Here is a 13,763-nt window from a genome sequence, read left to right as displayed (position 1 = left end):
AGAAAGACAGACACCTACAGACCTGCTTCACCACTTGAGAAGTGACTCTCCCACAGGTGGGGAGCCTAGGGCTCAAACCTGGAACCTTACTCTGGTTCTTGAGCTTGGCGCCACATGCACTAAACCCGCTGCACTACCACCCGGCTCCCAGTAATAAGAATTTTATACTTTTCTAATTCATAGTATGCAAAAAAATTAAAGAAGTGGTCCCTGATACACAAATTATTTTTCAAAATTCACATTTTATTGTACATTTCAAAGCATTTCTTTGTCTAAAACAAGTTCAGATATTTTATCATTTGATACCATTTGAATTTCATCTATTTATTAACTAGAATTTCTTTATTAATTAATATCCTTCTCAAAGAAACAACTCTTGTTTTCAATAATCTTCCTAATGGTTTTTTTGCTTTCTATTATATTGATTTCTGCTCTGATTTTAAGTATGTCTTGTCTTCTGCTGACTGTTCAGTCTCTTTGTTGCTCTGTTACTATTTGGTTCAGTTGGGTTGCACTATGAATTCTCATCTTCATTAATGTATTTCTATGAACTTCCCTCTCAAGACTGCTTTTGTTGCATTTCATAGGGTCTAATAACTGGCCTCTTCATTTTCACTGGTATCAAGAAAATTCTTATTTATTTATTTGATACCTTCAATAATGCACATATCATTATTACTATTATTTTGCCTCCAGAATTATTGCTGGGTCTTAGTGCTTGCACTATGAATCCACTGCTCCTGGAGGCCTTTTCTCCCATTTTGTTGCTCTAGTTTTTTTGTTTTGTTGTTGTTGTAGTTATTGTTGTTGTTATTGATGTCATTATTGGATAGGACAGAGAGAAATTGAGAGTGGAGGGGAAGACAGAGAGGGGGAGAAAAAGGGAGACACCTGCAGACCTGCTTCCCCTGAAGGTGGGGAGCTGGGAACTTGAATTGGGATCCTTCCGCAGTTCCTTACACTTTGCATCATGTGCACCTAACCCGTTGCGCTACCACCCAGCTCCCAATGCATGTATTACTGAAAGCATGTTGTTAATTCTCCAGACATGGGGCAGTTTCTTTTCTCTTTGTGGTTGAATTCTAGAGTTTCATACTATTATGATCTGAGAAGAGCATTTTAAACTTTTAATACTGACATATTTGTTTAGGCTGTCTTTGTGGCCCAGCATATGGTCAATCCTTGTGAATGCTCCATATGTGCTTGAGAAGAATGTGTATTCATTTCTTTTGGGATGGAAAGTTCTGTATATATATGTTAGATCATTTCATCTGTGGTTTTAAGATCATTACTTCCTTATTTATTTATTTGTTCAGATTGTCTCTTGTTGTGAGAGGTTTGTTAAGATCTCTTATTATTGTGTTGCTATCAACATATCCCTTAAGTAAAGTAAGTATTTGTTTTATATATTTGGGTGCACCTGAGTTTGGGGCATTTACATTTATAATGTGCTTATGTCTTCTTGTTGAATTAATCCTTTGACCATTATGTAGTGACCCTCTCGGTCTCTGCTTATTTTTTGACCTGAAATTCTATTTTATCAGATAATAGAGTAGTTGTCACTGCCATTTTTTTCTGAATTATTAGTTTGGAATATCTTTATTCATCCTCTTAAATTAAGACCCCATCTGTCCTTTCTTGGGATGTGTGTTTCCTGAGAACATAATGGATGTACCCGATCTTTAATTCAATTAGCTACTCTGTGTCTTTTGACAGGTGAAGGTAGACAATTCACATTTAGAGTTATTACTGATATATGTGATTTATTTATGTCCATTCTGATTTTTGTTTTGAGTTAGTTTTTAAATTGTTTATCCTTTGCCCATTTGTTTCTATCTGTCATTTTGTGTGGATGGGTTTCTTAATGAGTTTCTCACTGATTTTTTTTGTATGTTCTGTAAATCTCTGCTCCTTGGTTTGTGTTGTGGTTACCATAAGTGTAATAACTGATACAATGTATCTAAAAATTCTTTTTTAAGTTGATTTTGATTAACAAACATTTGATATAACAACTTTGTTAATCCCCTTTCCTGTTTTATTATTCTTTCTTTATTATTTTATTGTGTTCTTAGTTCTAGCATCCTTTTGTTCACCTCATTTGAATGTGTATTTCTTTTCTTTCTCTTGTGGGACTCATTTCAATAATTCTTGTAAGGTGGGGTTGGCTGTGGTAAATTCCTTTAGCTTTTGGATATTTGAGAAGAACTTTTCCTCCCATGTATCTGAAGGATAATTTTGCAGGATACAAGATCTGTGGCTGGAATTTCCTCTCTTTTCTTACTTTGAATGTGTCATTCTATTCTCTACTTGCAACTAGGGTTTGTTAAGAGAAGTCTGGTGAAACCCTGTTAACTCTACCTTTATATGTAACAATTTTCCTTTCCCTAGCAGCCTGTGATGTTTGTTTTCACTATCATTGAGTTGTGAAAGCTTTATAATGATGTGTCTTGGTGTTGGTCATTTTGCATTTATGTACCTGGGTATACACTCTGCCTCTTGTATGAATATGTTCTGAGGATTGCCTAAATGAGGAAAATTCTCAGGTAAATTTTCTCTGAAAATGGTTTCTGGGCCCTGACCTCTTTCTTAAGAATTCTTATCTCTCTTACATTTGACCTTTTGATAGAGTTTGCAATTTCACAGAGAGTCATTTCATTGTTTCTAAATCTTTCCTCTACCTCTTCTTTAAATTGATCCAGTGAGCTAATTGTATCTTCTTTTTTTTACCTTTATTGTAATAGATAGAGACTGCCTAAAAGCAAAGATGAAGGGAGAGATAGAGGAGAGAGATAGAGACACTTGCAGCACTGCTTCACCACTTACAAAGCTTTCCCCTTGCAGGTCGGTACCAGGGACTCAAACCTGGGTCCTTGCACATTGTAATATGTGTACTCAATCATGTGACACCACCTGGCCCCTGGGCTAATTGTAACTTTTAAAATAGGTATTTTTTTCTTCTGCATGAGTGAGTCTACTTCCTAAGCCTTCTACCTGAGTTTATACTGCACTCAAAGTATCTTTCACTCCCTGCAACTCTATTTGAAGTTTTTCTTTCATGCTTCCTAACTGTTTAGTGAATTCTGACTGAAGTTCCTCTTCCATGTTTTCTCATTTCTTAGATAACTTTGATTATAATTCTTCTTTCATGTTTTCTAGTTTCTTGGAGGACTCTCTTCTTTTGTGTTTTCTAACTTCATATTGATATATTCTTTTAACTCTTGAATATACTTCTCCATACCATGCTAAAAAGCTTGAACAGTCCTCAATGAGTTTTCTGTGATCTTTCTCTTATAGTTCCTCTATGTATGTATTTTCTTGGAGTCCTTTTGTTTCATATCTATCTGTCTGATTTGGCACATTTTGAAATTTGTTCCTGCAGTATTTCTGTTTACCCATTTATTGTGGTTATTGCTGGGCAGCAGGTGGTGCTATTGTTGTGGTCTTTAGGCTCGGCTCTGTTTATATGTTGCATGGCAGAAGGGTGGGGGTGCTGGTGTTAGGTTTATTTTTTGTTTCCTTGGGTGGTTTTGTGCTCCCTATGGTGTGTGTATATGGTTTCTTTTTAATATTTAAATCTGAAACCAAGCCTCAGAGGGCTGCTGCTGGACTGCAGCTGTGTTCATAGAAGCAGGGCTAACTTTATTGGTTATAGTCACTGTCAGCTGCCACAAATTACCTTTATGTTTTGGTTACAAACCAAACTTCATTTGGTTACAAACATCCCCTGCTTTCTTGCTGTATCTTTGCCTATAATTCAGTAAGCTAATCCCCCTGAGGTCATGAATTGGTCATAAATTCCCCTCTCTCACAGCCAGCAATGAGTGTTGCCTTTGCTACTTGCTGTGCTAGAGAGAAAGTAGTGGTGTGCTCTGCCAGAGGTTTAAATTCTTTGTGTTTGGCTCCACTCCCCCACCCCTTCTTACCCCAACCATGTGTGCAAGGATCCACCTGAGGCTATTTTGCCTCTGCAGATGTTTCTGCAGTAGTTGGTAAGTTGTTTTACTTTTTTGTTGTCATTTTTCTTTGTTTACAAGAGTACTGCTCAACTCAGCCTTACTGTGGTGAGGGGGATTGAACCTGGGGTTTTTAGAACCTCATGCCAGAGAGTCTCTTTGCATGACCATTATTCTGTTTACCCTTCCCTAGTCAATGGGTTTTGTTAAGTCTGATAATTGTAGATATTATTGTTTCGGGGAGATTCATTTTGTTCCTTGCTACTTCATGGCTATGCCTCCCAGAAGTTCTCTGCCTCTCTGATGAGGTGTGTAAATCTTAAACAATGCCCTCAGATTACTTGAATGGCCTCTGGCACATCCACACACTGAGAGAAATAGGTGGCTTTATAACAGAATGAGGAAACTGGCTATGCATTTATATCAGAAGTCCTCCATGGTAACTTACATGAGATAAAATATGTGGTGATAGTATTGTCTTATTAAATAACTTTTATATTACAAATGCAAGGGAATAAGGATATGTACCTGAATTTAAAAGTAAGTGCATGAAAAAGGCAATGGAAATGGTTATCATCAGAGATTACTGTGTGGAGAACCAGAGAGAAATAGAGAGAGCTAGAAAAATCAAGTATCAGAGAGCATGCCCCTTAGTTTTTTTCTCCTAATGTAAATGTATTATTTTGCTTTTTAAAAATTGTCACTAGGGTTATTTCTGGAGATTAGTGCTGCTCTAGGAATTCACCACTCCTGGTGGAATGTTTTCCTATGTTTCTTTATGTTTTTCATTTGGGGGAATAGAAATTGAGAGAGGAGAAGAAGGAGAGAGAGAGAGAGAGAGAGAGAGAGAAAGAGAGAGAGAAAGATCTACCATCCCACTATACCACTCACAAAACATTACCCCCTGTAAGCAGAGACCAACCAGAGACATTGGGTCCTTGCACATGGTAACTTAACACTCAATTGGGTGTGCAAACTGCCTGGCCTGGCCCCCTATTGTAAGTTTATTCTAAGTAAAAGAAAGTGGTTTAAAGTCACAGGTCTAGAAATGTAACATGCCACATTATCATTCTTCAGCTTAACTTAGATTTTAATGAGTACCCACCATGATGTGATTATATTCCCCTCAATCACTTGCCAAAACTCTCATCACCCAAATCAACTAGCAAATTAAGGGGGAACATATCTTGATGAAGTGTCATTAGGAAAATGCATTAATAATTAGTTTCCAAAATGAGAGGGCTTAAAAGTCTTAGGGCTGCAGAAAATACATAGAAAAATTCTGTAACCTACTAGTGAAGGTATTTGTGGAGTGAGATTTCCACATTGGCTTCATCGGGTCATGAATGATGCATGGTACTACAGGAAGGCCTGCATTCCTGTTCTACACTGCTAACTCAAACTACAGGGGCTGTGAACACACAAAGGAACATATCTTTGCTTTGCTCTTAGCCTTGTGTCAGTTTTTGGAATAAAACCACTGCAATTTCTACTCACTCTGTTTCTTAAATTCTCTTGGGCCAGATTTTTAAAAATATATATTGAATTTATTTTTTTAACAATAAAAGCAAAATGAAATTATCTCAAGAGGTTTTAGAAGCACAGCAGCTGTAGAACTCTGCCAGATATTCACCATCAACTGACATCCATGCAAACACCAATGTTGACACTTTCTTTGAATTATAAAGTTTGGAGAAGAGAGGCAGAGTTATAATACCAATCTAAGTATTTGTTCCTACAGTGTGTGTGGACAGATATTTCATTTTCCTGTTGCATATTTAATTATTCTTGAGATGGACCTATTCTGCAATTCACCTGATGGCTTTGTAAATAATATACAGACTTCTCTAGATGCCAATGTCATAATGGCTGCTGTATAAGATATCTGTTGAACTTTCAAAAAGCTATTGTCCCATGCTGGTGACTCTGGAAACGACTTGAATGGCTGAGGTGGGACATCATTATGGAGGCCATTGGAATCTAGGACAGCTTCACTACCAGAGACAATGGGGAGTCATAAATGTCTTTCTTTCTGAGAATAAAGTTTCAGTGCCTCTGACTGTGACCTAGTATGTGTTTTATTTCTCTCTTTTAAGAATAAAACTTCTACTCCAAGAAACAGTTGGTAAGAAGCCTTGATGTTTTTTCTTTATGGTTTCTTTATGTCAATAAGATGAAAAGTGGTAGGTAATTCATGCTGCTTCCAAGCCAACATCCACAGCCATGGTTTGAGAATGGCATTGCTGACTACAAGTCATGAACAGTTCCTTGAAACATCACTCTGGCACAAGAGACTGTATAGGGAGGGAGCTTGGCTTACATACTCATAGCCTGAATTTTATCTAGTAAAATATTTGAATAATTTTGTCAAAAAAATTAGGGAATGATGAGTTAAAGATAGTTTTCCACACGCAAAGCCTGAAACTATATGGGAGCATCACACTACCAAGGAAAGAACCGAAGATGGTAGATAGGCACTGTTTGTGTTTCACCTCAGTTGCCAGCCCCATCTCCCCTCTCAGAAATAAAAAGAATGAAAAAGAGAATGCTAGTCTAGGGGCAGTGGCATTAAACATTCACTAAGCTTTGATGCCACCAAAAACAGTATTTTAGGGAATTAGTTTAGCTTTAGTAATCAAGAATAGATAATATCTTAAGAGTGTTCTAAGAAAACTACATCCAGAGGACTCCAATCCTGACAATAAATGGATGACTTCACTGAGGAAAGAAGGGCCAGGGAAATTTCACAGTAAACTACAATAGACCTTCATACCTGAGGCACTGGAGGTTCTACCCAGGTTCTACCCCTGGTACAGCCATGAATCAGAATTTAACAGTGCAATGGTAAAATAAAATTAGTAACCTAGGAAAACCTTTCTTTAAAATTTTACAAGACATATTCCCATGCTATTGATTCCTAATAAAGCAACACCAAACTAATGCATGTGTCTTCATCCATAAACTCTGTGGCAGAGTCACTCCAATAACAAAATTAATTGTATTTAAAATAGCATGACATTTGCTCTATCTAGGCTTCTATTTGAATCTATTACTGCCACTTATTAAATGTAAGATGTTAGGAGATTCATGTAACTCCCCTAAACCTACAGTGTAAGAGTGAATTTGAACACCTGCTCATTGGCATGACAATGGTAAGAGTTAGACTTTCTAGAGAAGACTTGGTTCACACAGGAAAAAAAAATCAGGCATATTTCTCTATCCTTTACTCCTTTGAAGGGTATTACAGATATGTTATTGCCAGGAAAAAATGAAGCAAATAAATGAGAAGAGACACAATTCTGATTTTTCTTTTTCTTTCTCTCTCTCTTCCTTCCTTCCTTTCTTTTTCTTTTTTTTGTCCTAGATTATGTCATAAAAATCTCATAATTAATTAATAAACCTAGGATTACTATACCTATAACTGTAACAATTATTTTCATAAAGGAACAAACCATAGTAGAACTAAGTTCACAAAACTCATGACCATGTGGTTTTTAAATATAGAAACACAAAACCTTTAGATCCAGTCCACCAGCAGTTGATGGAGTGTCTCTGTGGATAATAACTTCTGTGTCATTTAAATTTTCTTTACTGGCTTAAGAGATGGTATGAGGAGAAATTATTTTCAGAATGGGTGATCAGCAACTGATTTTTTCCCCCAGAGCACTGTTCAATTCTGGTTTATTGTGACGTGGGGAACTGAAACTAGGATTTTGGAGCTTCGGGCAGGAAAGTCACTTTTTAGACCCTTTATGCTATTCCCCTCACCCCCAGCACAAGTGGGGTCCCTCTCCTCTGACTTAGTAAATTAAGGAATTTAAACCTATCATTCTTTCTACAAGGCATTTTTTTCTCAAATTGGCTCTTCCCTAGAGACTGTCTGTCCAACCATTTGTGTAATAGCTACTATTTACTGTGAATGTGTCCAGAGTTAGGGCTCTTTCTAAAACACTTAACAAGTATTAACTCATTTAATCCTCACAGTAGCCCAGTAAGAGATGCCATTACAATAGGTAAGGGAAGTGAATGAGAGATAAATTCATGTGTCTGCATAAGCTTATATATACTTTGTGTGGCAATGTCAAAATCTAGATCTAGGCAATCTTATTCCAGAGTCTATGAAGATGTGTGGTCTCTCCAAGGACTTGCTATAATTTGCAAAAACCAAATACACTGCATAAAGCAGAGACCTAGGAAAAATTACCGTGATCATTAGAAGAGTAAAAAGGGAGAATATAATCATAAAGATGAAAATAAACAACTGGAAGAAAGGAGAGAACAGCTGTAAACATAAACTTAAAACAAAATTCTCAATTTGAGCTCAAATCATACCTCTGAACTTGGAAGCTGGAGACAAAAAGGAAAATAGGACATGTGAAACGGTATTCACCACCAGGTAAGAAGAAGACTACCTGTTTTATGGAGAAATATGCAATGCCAGCCTGCATTCCTACATCTACATGGAATTTCCCAGTACAAGCCTAAGAACATGCAGCAGTCTTAGCCGTGATTAGCCCCTAACACCCATCAAATTGCTTTATTTTTCTGGCCAGAGATATAGTTTCAACTAATACCCATATCACAACACACCCATTTTTATTTTCTTGAGTAAGATTTTAAAATCTCTAATGTGTTTCCCCATTCCACTCCACAGATTGTTAGTGAACAATAAGTTAATTTGTAGCGAAAATCTTATTTCCTGTGTTACATAATATCGAAGAAGAGGGCTCTGTCTTATAAACTGGCAATTTATATATGGCAGGGCTTCTATATTGCATGAACTAAGTATTATTTGATAAAAAAACAAATAATATTGCTAAGATAATATTGAAGAAAGAACGCTGAAATTTCTAGTAATACAAAGAGATTTATAACTATCTTGATTTTATTTCCCTAAGTAGCTATTAAAAAGCTAGGGAATTGCCAATTTAAAGGGAAAGTCATCTATCATATAAGATTGTTTTTATTTATACTTTATTTGCTGGACCATTTATCTTCTCTATTAAGAATACATCTTTGGACTTTATTAAATAGGAGGTTTAGAATGTATAAGAGCCACAATATGAGAAGTTGAAATCCAGAAATCAATTCCTTTTACTATAACAACAAAAACAATAAAATATCTAGGAATAAACCTAACCAAAGAAGTGAAAGACTTGTATACGGAAAAGTATGAGTCACAATTCAAGGAAATTGAAAAAGACACAAAGAAGTGGAAAGATATTCCATGTTCATGGGTTGGAAGAATTAACATCATCAGAATGAATATACTACCCAGAGCCATATACAAATTTAATGCTATCCCCATCAAGATCCCAACCACATTTTTTTAGGAGAATAGAACAAATGCTACAAATGTTTATCTGGGACCAGAAAAGACCTAAAATTGCCAAAACAATCTTGAGAAGAAACAACAGAACTGGAAGCATCATACTCTTAGTTTTCAAATTGTATTACAGCGCCACTGTCATCAAAACTGCTTGGTACTCAAACATGAATAGAAACACTGACCAGTGGAATAGAATTGAGAGCCCAGAAGTAAGCCCCCACACCTATGGACATCTAATTTTTGACAAAGTTGTCCTGACTATTAAATGGGGGAAAGCAGAGTCTCTTCAACAAATGGTGTTGGAAACAGTGGGTTGAAACATGCAGAAGAATGAAACTGAACCACTAAATTTCACCAAATATAAAAGCAAATTCCAAGTGGATCAGGACTTGAATGTTAGACCAGAAACTATCAGATACTTAGAGGAAAATATTGGCAGAACTCTTCTGCATAAATTTTAAAGTCATCTTCAATGAAAGGAATCCAATTACAAAGAAGACTAAGGCAAGCATAAACCTATGGGAGTACATCAAATTAAAAAGCTTCTGCACAGCAAAAGAAACCACTACCCAAACCAAGAGACCCTCTCACAGAATGGGAGAAGATCTTTACATGCCATACATCAGGCAAGAGGCTAATAACCAGAATATATAAAGAGCTTGCCAAACTCAACAACAAGAAAACAAATAACCCCATCCAAAAATGGGGAGAGGACATGGACAGAACATTCACCACAGACGAGATCCAAAAGGTCAAGAAACACATGCAAAAGTGCTCCAAGTCTTTGATTGTCAGAGAAATGCAAATCACGACAGCAATGAGATACCACTTCACTCCTGTGAGAATGTCATACATCAGAAAAGGTAACAGCAGCAAATGCTGGAGAGGTTGTGGGATCAAAAGAACACTCCCGCTCTACTGGTGGGAATGTAAATGGGTCCAACCTCTGTGGAGAACAGTCTGGAGAACTCTCAGAAGGCTAGAAATGGACCTACCCTTTGATCCTGCAATTCCTCTCCTGGGGACGTATACTAAGGAACCCAACACACCCATCCAAAGAGATCTGTGTACACATATGTTCTTAGCAGCACAATTTGTAATAGCCAAAACCTGGAAGCAACCCAGGTGTCCAACAACACATGAGTGGCTGAGCAAGTTGTGGTATATATACACAATGGAATACTACTCAGCTATTAAAAACGGTGACTTCATCATTTTCAGCCAATCTGGCGTTACTCTCGATCGCACTCTGTCATTTCACGAACATCTCATAAAAACTGCAGCAAAGGTGGGCGCGAGAAATAACATCATTGCAAGACTGGCCAGCTCCTCATGGGGCGTGAGCGCTTCCACACTATGATCATCATCTCTGACATTATGCTATTCCACTGCAGAATACTGTGCCCCAGTATGGTTCCGTAGCCCCCATGTCCACTTGGTTGATTCCAAATTATATTCCTCCATGAGGATAATTTCTGGAACCATCCGTTCCACCCCGGTTCCATGGCTGCCAGTTCTTAGCAACATCGCCCCGCCAGATATTTGTCAGGATGCGGCATCATCTAAGTTCATTTCCCACGTCTACGCTCGACCGAAACTGCCAATATACGCGGATATCTTCGCCCACCCTGACCAACGCTTGACGTCTCGTCACCCAATCTGGTCCCCTACGCCTACACTGAACTTCTCTGTTCCAGTCTCTTGGAAACAGAGTTGGCAGTCAGCTGAGGTAAAGAACAAACACCTCATCACAGACCCCTGCAAGCGTCAACCCGGCTTTGACCTAGCACGTTATGATTGGGCCCTCCTCAATCGCTATCGAACAGCCCATGGCCAGTGCACCGCTATGTTCCATCACTGGGGAGCCAGAGACGACCCGAACTGCCCCTGCGGCTACAGACAGACTATGACCCACATAATCAACGACTGCCACCTCTCCAGATTCAAAGGAGGTCTCGAAACTTTACATCAGGCTCAACCTGACGCTGTTGACTGGCTACGGAAGAAAAGCAAATGCTAGAAGAAGAAGCCAATCTTGGATGGAGCTTGAAAAATTCATGTTAAGTGAAAGAAGTCAGAAACAGAAGAATGAATATGGCATGATCTCACTCTAAGGCAGAAGTTGAAAAACAAGATCAGAAGAGAAAACACAAGTAGAACCTGAACTGGCAGTGGTGTATTGCACCAAAGTAAAAGACTCTGGAGTGGGGGGGTGGGTGGGCTGGGGGAGAATTCAGGTCCAAGAAGGATGACAGAGGACCTAGTGGGGGTTGTATTGTTATATGGGAAACTGGGGAATGTTATGCATGTACAAACTATTGTATTTACTGTCGAATGTAAAATATTAATTCCCCAATAAATTTTTAAAAAAGAAGAAAAAAGAACCACAATATGTTTTTTTTCCCTTTATCTAAGTTAACAGAGGCCAGAAGCAGCATCATTACTGTTAACAATATAATTAAATGGCCTGCAATTATTTCTATTTTAGTAACTACCAAAACAAGCAAGGTGTATACAATGAGTTCTTGTTTAAATTATTGTCAGTTTGATACTTTTTGGTCCTGTATGTGGCAAGTCTGTGCAAATGTCTCTTGCAGCTTTAATAAAACCCACAAATAGTGTGTGAATAAACCATTTATGAGGAAGAGCATTCACAGACTTAAATATTTGCTACTCTTGTTAGTAATATTATTCTGTGTTTTGGAGTAGATAAGACTGGTTCTCAGTCACTGGATTGTCAGCCTTTGAAAAGTGAAGAGACTGGGCAAGTTGTGGCTTGCTACATCTCTGGGAGGTATAGACAGCAAGCTCCAGGGGCAGGTGACCTGTATCCAGATCCTGCTTCTCTGCTTGAGCCAGCCATCATTCTCCTGCATTGACTGCTTCATATATAAATGGAGAGAATGTAAACACAAGGTTCTATTTCAGAGGGTAGTTGAATGAGTGTAAGTAGATGGCATCTGAAAAATGTCTAAAATAATGCCTAGTAGAACAGTACATATAATTATTATTTTTTTGTCACTGGGGCTTCACTACTCTATGTTTACTATTTTAGATACAGAGACGGAGGCAGTGGAGGGGAGCATCATGACACCAAAGCTTCTTCAGTGCAGAAGGGGCCAAACTCAAGCCTGGGTCACACAATATAGGAGATTCTTAATAATTATTCCGGCTGTCATTGCTACTAAACAAGTAGGGATCTGGAAAATTCTGGACGTAACTCAGGAGGGCATCATAAGTAGTAGACTATCTAAGCGTAAGTTCCTATCAGAAAAAAAAAAAAAGAAAAATCTTTCATTATAAATCTGAAAAATCTGAATGAAAATTAAAGTTCAGGTAACAAAAACAGTATATATCAAGAGGTAAGTTATGATTGCCTCTATGTGTTCTTAGAATGAACCTATCATTTCCAAGAACAAATGATTGCATTAAAAGTGTGCTGTTTGATTTTTGATGGCTGGAATGTAGCTACCTTTCCTAATAAAGATGCATGATACTTTGTAGTAGCCCTTTTAAAATATATATTACTAATTGTTTATTTGATAGAACAGAGAAATTGAGAGGGGGGAGATACAGAGGGAGACAGAGACACCTGTAGCACTGCTCCATTACTTGTGAAACTTATCCCCTGCAGGTTGGAGCAAGGGGCTCTAACCTGGATCTTGTACATGGTAGCAGGTGTTCTCAACCAGGTGTGCAACCACCTGGCTTTTTATAGTGTCGCTATTACGATGGCCATTTGATAAAAACATATATCAATGTTTGCAAAAGTTTCTTTCCATATTTTGATATTCAAATAAATCACTTCTGAAAATACGCTGGCCTTCAGCTCAGATTTCTTTTTCAATTCTTGATCCAGCTAGCTCAATAAGATCATTGTTCGTTAACAGCCTTCTAGAAAGTTCAAGCTGGGAGTTGGGTGGTAGTGCAGCACGTTAAGCACATGTGGCACTAAGCACAAGGACCGGCGTAAGGATCCCGATTCAAGCCCCTGGCTCCCCACCTGCAGGGGAGTAGCTTTACAAGTCGTGAAGCAGGTCTGTAGGTGTCTGTCTTTCTCTCCCCCTCTCTGTTTTCCCTTTCTCTCTCCAGTTCTCTCTGTCCTATCCAACAACAATGACATCAATAAGAACAACAATAATAACTACAACAGTAAAAAAAATAAAAAACAAAGATTTAAAAAAAGGTTTAAAAAAAAAGTTCAAGCTATTTACCAACTTTGCTGTCAGTGAAACTGTACATAAGAAAAGCTCTCAAAGTTCACTTGGAGATCAGTTTACACTGCATTTTGTTCAGGGTCTAAACAGGAAGATATTAAGTGGAGAGGTTTATTGAAATGGTGACTTATTTTATAGTGAGCAGCTTATAAACATTCCTCTGTGAATGTTTATAAGCTACAGTCATCCCCTTCTCTCTGCAACCTTGTTTTTACAAAGATATGGGTAATAAACACCCCTCCCAACTAAAAAAAAGCCTCTTCT

The 13,763-nt window shown here is 37.8% G+C and overlaps 1 protein-coding gene and 1 pseudogene across 13 annotated transcripts in view; both read right to left on the bottom strand.

Moving 5' to 3' along the window:
• Positions 1–13,763, bottom strand: part of TRPM3 (transient receptor potential cation channel subfamily M member 3) — a 671,125-nt gene that overhangs the window by 595,607 nt on the left and 61,755 nt on the right. The window lies entirely within an intron of this gene.
• LOC103120646 (aspartoacylase-like) overlaps positions 1–13,763 on the bottom strand; it is a 50,795-nt pseudogene that overhangs the window by 3,199 nt on the left and 33,833 nt on the right.

Source organism: Erinaceus europaeus, chromosome 10 (genome assembly GCF_950295315.1).
Source record: "Erinaceus europaeus chromosome 10, mEriEur2.1, whole genome shotgun sequence".
Lineage (NCBI taxonomy): Eukaryota > Metazoa > Chordata > Mammalia > Eulipotyphla > Erinaceidae > Erinaceus > Erinaceus europaeus.
This window is presented reverse-complemented; position numbering and strand designations above follow the sequence as displayed.